Source organism: Sinocyclocheilus rhinocerous, unplaced genomic scaffold (assembly GCF_001515625.1).
Source record: "Sinocyclocheilus rhinocerous isolate Xijiao unplaced genomic scaffold, SAMN03320098_v1.1 scaffold886, whole genome shotgun sequence".
Classification (NCBI taxonomy): domain Eukaryota; kingdom Metazoa; phylum Chordata; class Actinopteri; order Cypriniformes; family Cyprinidae; genus Sinocyclocheilus; species Sinocyclocheilus rhinocerous.
Window position 1 is genome coordinate 949,911 of NW_015631204.1, and position 7,714 is coordinate 957,624.

Below are 7,714 nucleotides of genomic sequence, written 5' to 3' on the forward strand. Positions count from 1 at the left end.
GATTTATACAACATCTCAAAGCTATAAATTAGCTTTCGATTGATGTATGGTTTGTTATGATAGGACAATATTTGGCTGAGATACAACTATTTGAAAATATGGAATCTGAGGGTGCAAAAAAATCAAAATATTGAGAAAATTGCCTTTAAAGTTGTCCAAATGAAGCTCTTAGCAATGCATATTACTAATCAAAAATTACATTTTGATATATTTACAGTAGGAAATTTACAAAATATCTTCACTTAATGTCCTAATGATTTTTGGCATAAAAGAAAAATCAATATTTTACAGTGCAGTACCACAATTGGATTGTTTTTACAGGTAAAAAATTATTAAACTAAATGAAAATAAACTCTACAGTACTGATACTGTAAATGAAAATACGGTAATAATACTGTAAATAAAATACAGTAAAGCCGTATTGTACTGTAAATGCCATTACAGTACTGATACTGTAAATGAAAATACGGTAATAATACTGTAAATAAAATACAGTAAAGACATTATTGTACTGTAAATGCCATTACAGTAATGATACTGTAAACATTTTTACAGTAATTTACTGGCATCCAGCTGCCAGTAAGTTACTGTAAAATTTACAGCAACCTATTTACAGTGCATATGTTATTGTATTCCATCTTTTGGGACGGACGTCAGTTCCTTCACTCCCCAGGCTTTGAGAGGTCAGAAATAAGTCTTGGATATGTGCGGTTGCATGCACAGGTGTCTGTTTAGTCTGAGCTTGTCGCTGAGATCATCCTGTAGCTTGCTGCCGTGGCTCAGTGTCAGCAGGCCTGCTGCGGATGGCTTCTGTAATTGGTATAGTGTTTTTCCAGCTGTGGATGTGAATTGATTCAGTGTTGGAGAAGAGCGGCACGTGGGCTGAATTTTCAGCATGCGGTGGGATGTGAGGAGTGAGATTTGTTATGGTATGTGTTTTCTCAGGTCCTGCTGGAAGGAGAGAGGGTTTGTGGTTGTAATGCAGCGAGGGGTTTTTCGTCATCCGTATGAGCAGGAGGTCAGCCAGGCCTGATCTTATGTGTTTGGGTGGTAAAATGACTCATAAAAAGTGAGTTTTTGCAGTGTAAACAAATCAAGCTGTATGAGCAATAAATCAGTCAGTCATTTCAGGCGTCAACCTGAAGGGGTTTATTTATTTATTTTGCAGTGTCACTTTCTATATGCTAGCCAATACTTACCAAATAAACATGAAATATTAATTTGAATTTAAATTAATAAAATAATGTGAGAAGAAAGAAACTGTGGAGTGATATGACAGTATCACCATTAGGTTACCAAAAAGAGGTTTTGCATTTTAAGATAATTTTCATTAATATAAGCACATTTTCCCCAAATTCTGATTACCACAATGCAAAAAACTCCTCTTTATTAATGCAATGTAACACAATGAATGAATGAATAGCCTAAATAAATAAAAGTATTAATGCATCATGGTTCTATTTGTTTTTTACTGTTAAATTTATGCTCACTTAATACAGTTAATTTACAGCATTAACTTTACAAAAAATATGTAAAAATTATTTTAATGATTTAGAGATTTTAAAAATATATATATATATAATTCATGCAAAATTTCATTAATACTTTATATTAAGTTTTCTATAGTTAACTTTAGTTAATACATAAACTAACACGAACTAACAAGCATTGTACATTTGTTACCGTATTTATAAATCTTTGTTAATGTTAAAAAGCAGAGCTTTTCAATGTTAGTTTGTTACCTAAATTCCATTAAATAATATTAACAGATATCCCTTTTGATTTGAATAATGTTTTAGTCAATGTTGAAGTTAACATTAAGATTAATAAATGCTTTAGAAATATTTTTCATTGTTAGTTAACTAATGTGGAGCCTTGTTGTAAAGTGTTACCATCATTTCTTTTTTTCTTCTTCTAATTTTCTTCATCTCCTCCTTATAGTTAAAGAAAAAATAGTGTCTCAACAATTTTTCACTCAGAAATTGCTAGCAGATTTGACAAATTGTTACAAGGAAATGGCAAGTAACGTATTAGCTAAATGAAACGTGATATTTCGAAGTAGAAAACTGAAATCGCATTTTCCTGCAAAAAGTACTCCAATAATCATTGTTTTATTTACAACCTACAAAAATATTTTTTACATTGCAGAATCCAGTACTCCAGTGCATTTTGTTTTACAATCAGGATATGTGTTCATGTGACATGCATAAATGGATCTGAATGCTGATACAAACAAACATTCCATAAATATTCCACAACATGATTCTGCTTGTTTTCAGGTTTTCTGCCTGTTTTAGTCTCTTTCACGTTGTCTAGGCACTTAGGTGTTCTTAACAGGTAAGCAGAAGTGTCCTTGCATACATATTTAAAAGCTTTTGAGACGAGGCCAGTCAGGAATAGTTAAATGCGTAAATACTTAATGTCTATGTGCTTTTTCTTTATGCCTCTTCATTTTTCGCTCTCATTCAAGCACCCTTTATTCATGAATATATCTCATGTGATGTGTTCCGTCCTGTTCATCATCTTCTGCTCTTCTCTTTCCTACATTTGAACAGTAGATACAGAGATTTAGTGTTCTGCTGTGATCTCTTGTGAGTCTTCTTCAAGTTCCTGCACTTTTAACTTTGCGGTGCTGTTTTTTTTGCATGTCTTTTGGTGAGTCTTTTTTAAATGCCCTCATATTTTCAGCAGGTTTCAAATTTATTTTTTGAAATTGTCGGATCAAATTTTTAAAAAAGCATCATTCTGGGTAGATCTGAGATTCTGACAAGAATGGATGCAGAAAATTCAGCTTTTCATCACAATAAATTACATTTTAAAATATATTCAAATAGAAAACATTTATTTGAATTTTTTTGAAATGTTTAAAAACAAATACTTTTTTGGATAAAGTGCAGCCTTAGTTGACTTTTTTCAATAAATAAATGAATAAAATCTTACCGACTTTTGAACTGTAGTGTGTGTGTGTGTGTGTGTATATATATATATATATATATATATATATATATATATATACATATATATATACGGATGCATTAAGGAGTAAAACATTGTGTTGAGTTGTAATAAAAACATGCAAATACAGTACATTTATTTTATTTATTTCAAAGAATTTCTAACATATATTTTTCTTCTGATTTAAGGGTGTGATATGTGGCCTCGTTGTGTTTTGGTTTAGGTTCCCATTTCTGTTCTGAAGCTTTTGTCAGCATCTCATGGAACGTTCTTGTCTTTCATCTAGAGTAAAGCTAATGACCTCCTGGGAAATGTACTCGCGCATCGATGTCACATCGACGTGTTTGGAGAAAGCTCTGCTGAGCATTTGTTCATGGCATCTTTCATTATTTGGAGGCCATTATGATTCGGCATGCCTCATCTCCTGTTCGGAGTAAAGCTGTCCGTGCTGTAGGCTTCCCTTGACTTTCAAGAGCAGAAGGGTCTTTTGAAGGAGAAGAAGCAGAGAGGGTTTAATCGATCTACTCCTCGAAGAAAATTCCGAAATGGGTTTCTCTTTTATTTAGCGGCAGGGCTGTCAGTCATCAAAGCGGAGGAGAAGGGGACAGATCGGATCATATGTGAATGTAAATGAAGATCAGGAGCGCTGTGAAGGTTACAGCCACTGCTGAACTTCAGCAACTGTTGATCAGACATCTGTATCATTAGTGTCGTTCGCTCAATTCGCTTTATGAAAACGTTGAGCTGAAGAATGAAAATGAAAAGGCCCTTAAAGCAGACAAGCTTGAAGGCCACCTCATTGAGTTTCACATTTGATATTCATCTCGACAGATGCTCAGATATTCTCATAGTCACAATGAACATAAAGGACTTCAGGTGATATCTGATTTTTACATAATGAAAGAGCCATGCACAGGTCTCACCTTGACATGGCTGTTGTTAGTCTAAAGCACAGGAATCCCAATATTAGATCATTAATTTTTTAGTCAGCAGTGAGGAATCACTGGCTCTCAGAGTGTGAAAAGTTATATTTCGGTGTTAACTGAAGCAAAACTTCGCACAAAAGGAAATACAATTGTTGTAATCAGACTAGTTTGGGGGTGAATGAACTGAATTAAGATTCATTGACAAAATCGTTTTCGAAAAGAATTATTTGTTTACTTCTGGTGTCAGATGAAATTGCACAATTTTCATCTTCATAAGAATTCATATGGACTGATATTTCGATATTGTGTTTTTCCTTTTTGAAGTTTGAAGGCTCTAGTCCCCATTCATTGTAATAGCATGGAAAGAAACTACTAGCAAAATCTTCAAAATGTCTCCTTTTGTGTCCCACAGAAAAAAGAAAGTCAACATGAGGGTGAGTAAATGATGACAGCATTTCCATGTTAAATGTAGTTAACGTTTAATCTTAACTGAAGGAAATATGAAAACATGCACTAAAGGTTTGGGGTCAGTAAGATTTTTAAATGAAATTAATAGTTTTAAATACTTCACAGATGTTTATTATGTCACACAAAAAAATTCTATTTCAAATAAATACTGTTCTTTTGAATGTTCTGTTCATCAAAGATTCTTGAAAAAATGTATCACGGTTTCCACAAACACATGAAGCAGCACAACTGTTTTCAATATTGATGATAATAATAATAATAAATGTTTCAATAAATCTTCACACAGAAGACTGGACTAATGATGCTGAAAATTCAGGAATAAATGACATTTTAAAATATATTAAAATAGGAAACAGATTGTAATAATAAATTGCAATAATATTACACAATATTACTGTGTCTACAGTATTTTACTGCTACTACTATACACTTCTTATAATCCTGCAAAACTGAACAGTAAAGTAAATAAAATAGATTTACAAAGCAGGTAATTCTTGACTCTCACATAAAACATGTCTTTCTCAGCAACAGCCTTCTCTTGCCGAATCTATTACGTTGTTTCCATGTATCTGACTTTTTTAAATTAAGATGTTTCCTTTAAACATGTTTTTTGAAATGTGCAATTCAGAGCCACTTCTGCACTATCTGCGCTGTCAGCATGTTTAAATGTGTCTTTACGTATCACCGACATAGAATCGATGTGCTCAGAATGTGTGTGCCATTTCACTGTTATCTGACTGATTCAGACGCGCTGCTGGCCTAATGTACACTGAAAATATTTGACAGAGATGAATGTGTGTACTGTACATTTCCATATAGACCATATAGAGTAGAAACCTGCAGTGCAGAAACTCATCTGTCCTGTATGAAAGCACACACACGAGCTGCACGCGTGACATGCAACACATTCTGAATTCCCAGCTTGCTGCATAAAAAAAAAATATATATATATATATATACAGTATATCTCAGAGCAAAAGAGGACGAAACAGCATTAAATAAAACAGACTGCAGTCTTGTTACACAAGCGTGTGGCAGGATTGAAGAAAACTGATGTTTTTTTTTTTTTTGAATTAACGCCTTGAGTAGCGAAAAACTGTTTGTACCATCACTTTTGGTCAAAATACAGACAAATTAACACAAAAAAAATTTCAAAATACAACAAAAGTTAGTATAAATAAATTTAATTAGGCTGATGTCATGTGTGTGTATGCACATTTATGTAAATGTTATGTATATCTATGTAAATGTGTGTGTGTGTGTGTGTGTGTGTGTGTGTGTGACTGTGAAGCCATGTGCAAAAATAATATGACATTGAAAAGCAATGCAGCACTTTATCATGATACAATACTGTTGGGAAAAGCTACTGAAAAACTAGGTAGTAGTAATACTTTTAGTTTGTTATTTCCCAATGCTGATTGAAAAGTGAGCGAGGGTTTTTCGAGAGGATTCAGGTGTTTAAATGAGCATTGTGTGTTGGGACTCGCTGCTTGAGCTGTATGCATAAGGAACAGGCAGACTGTCGGATGAATGAAGGGCCCGGACTTCTTGTTGCTCCGAGGATTGAGCTAATTGAGCAAACAATTATTTTGGCATTCAGCGCACACTATGCAGATGTGTTTTGAAGAAAGCTGTCAGGATGACTCCATCTGAATAAGTTAACAAGGAGTCTTATCTAAATATGCTAATTGTGTTCATTATTAATTAATTTTGGGCAGGAAAATAACTTTTCCTGCAGCTTTCAAGTGCCAACATGGAAATAAATTTGTTTGTTTTTTTGGTCAGAGTGAAGATGCAGGAAAACATACTTGCACCTCTGTATTTAGTGCGCGTGCGCAAAATCATAACCCAGTTTAATTTACTAATAACACTGTTTTTGCATGACTAAACCTCTTCAGGGGCCCGAGGACCAGCAAAATTGCCACTTCACTTTTGTGATTCATTTTTTTCAGTCTATTGTGTGCTTTGAAATGTTTTTGAATATGAAGTGAATGCACTTATCCAAAGCAAACGAACAATCACCACTTGTACATGACCAAATGTTCCGCCATTGTCCAGTGTGTTTACCCACAATACCTCAATTGAATCATTTCATGTCCCATATATGAAACTATCACAGAATCCTGATGAAGCCCCTGCTCTTTTAATGCAACTGGTGTCGCAGAAGGCTTTGGAAAATATCTCACATCTACATTAGAATATCTCATATTGCATTTTTGACAGCACCCCTGAGCAGCGGGCCGTGACCTGATTCGGTGGTTCATGCTCCATAATGTATGGCTGTCTTTAGCAGGGCAGGCACAGAGCTACGGTTCAGTGCGCACACGAGCAGGGGCTATTAGTGCTGGATAGATGAGAGAGAGAGAGAGAGAGAGAGAACCCACACGACCCCGCTAAGAACCTGCATCTGCGCTCTTCACAGTACCGCCGCTCCCTATACGCAGTTTGCGTAGGGCACCAACTCCCAGGGGAGGCACCGTACCAGTTGCTCAAAATAAAAAACTTTCGTTCCATATTAAAATTAACATATAGATATACATAAAAATCTAAAGATGAACATATATACATAATTATAAACATTTTTAAGGTGAACGCAGCTATGTGACACGCCATTCCCGCATCCGCGACCGCTCGCGCCTCATTAAAAAAAACAAAAAACGCTAGCACCTCATGTTTGCGGCTGAATGCAAATGATCATAATTGATGGACAACTATGCCGTGAAAAAACATCAGCGATCCGGCGCCGAGAAAAGAAAAAAAGATGAAGCATCACTTTCAGGTAGCCTATACATTCATAATACTGTGAATCTTTTTTGGCTGTTGACGTTAATAACGTGTTTTAATGTCGGTGATAATTTAACCACCAACAACTCATCTAATGTTCTCTCTGTCTTTCCATGTTCCCTTACAAAAAATTAGCCATGGCTTTACGAATAAAACCAAAAATCATGGTTCTTGTAGCCATGGATGGTAACCACAAATTAACTATGGTTTTGTTACTTCAAATAATAGTTTACAAAGAAGTATTAAGATAATATTTTTTTTGTGGTTATAAAATCATACCTAAGCACTCAACAGCCTTTAAAATTACTTAAAATGCATTATATATAAAACAATAAGGCAATAATGATTTTTTAATTAATAATTAAGTGGTTTCATTGAATAACACTGTTAAAATACATAATGTAATACAAAGTAAACAATTTATGTACATTACATATTATTACAAATGCTTGCAAAGGGAGCCAAAGGCCTGGTAACTGCTGCTGTTACACTTACAGGACGATCAAGTCCTTTAATATTCAAATACCCACTTAATCTTTAATTTTTGGCCACCTTTTTGCAAAAGAAATGCGACAGCCTCA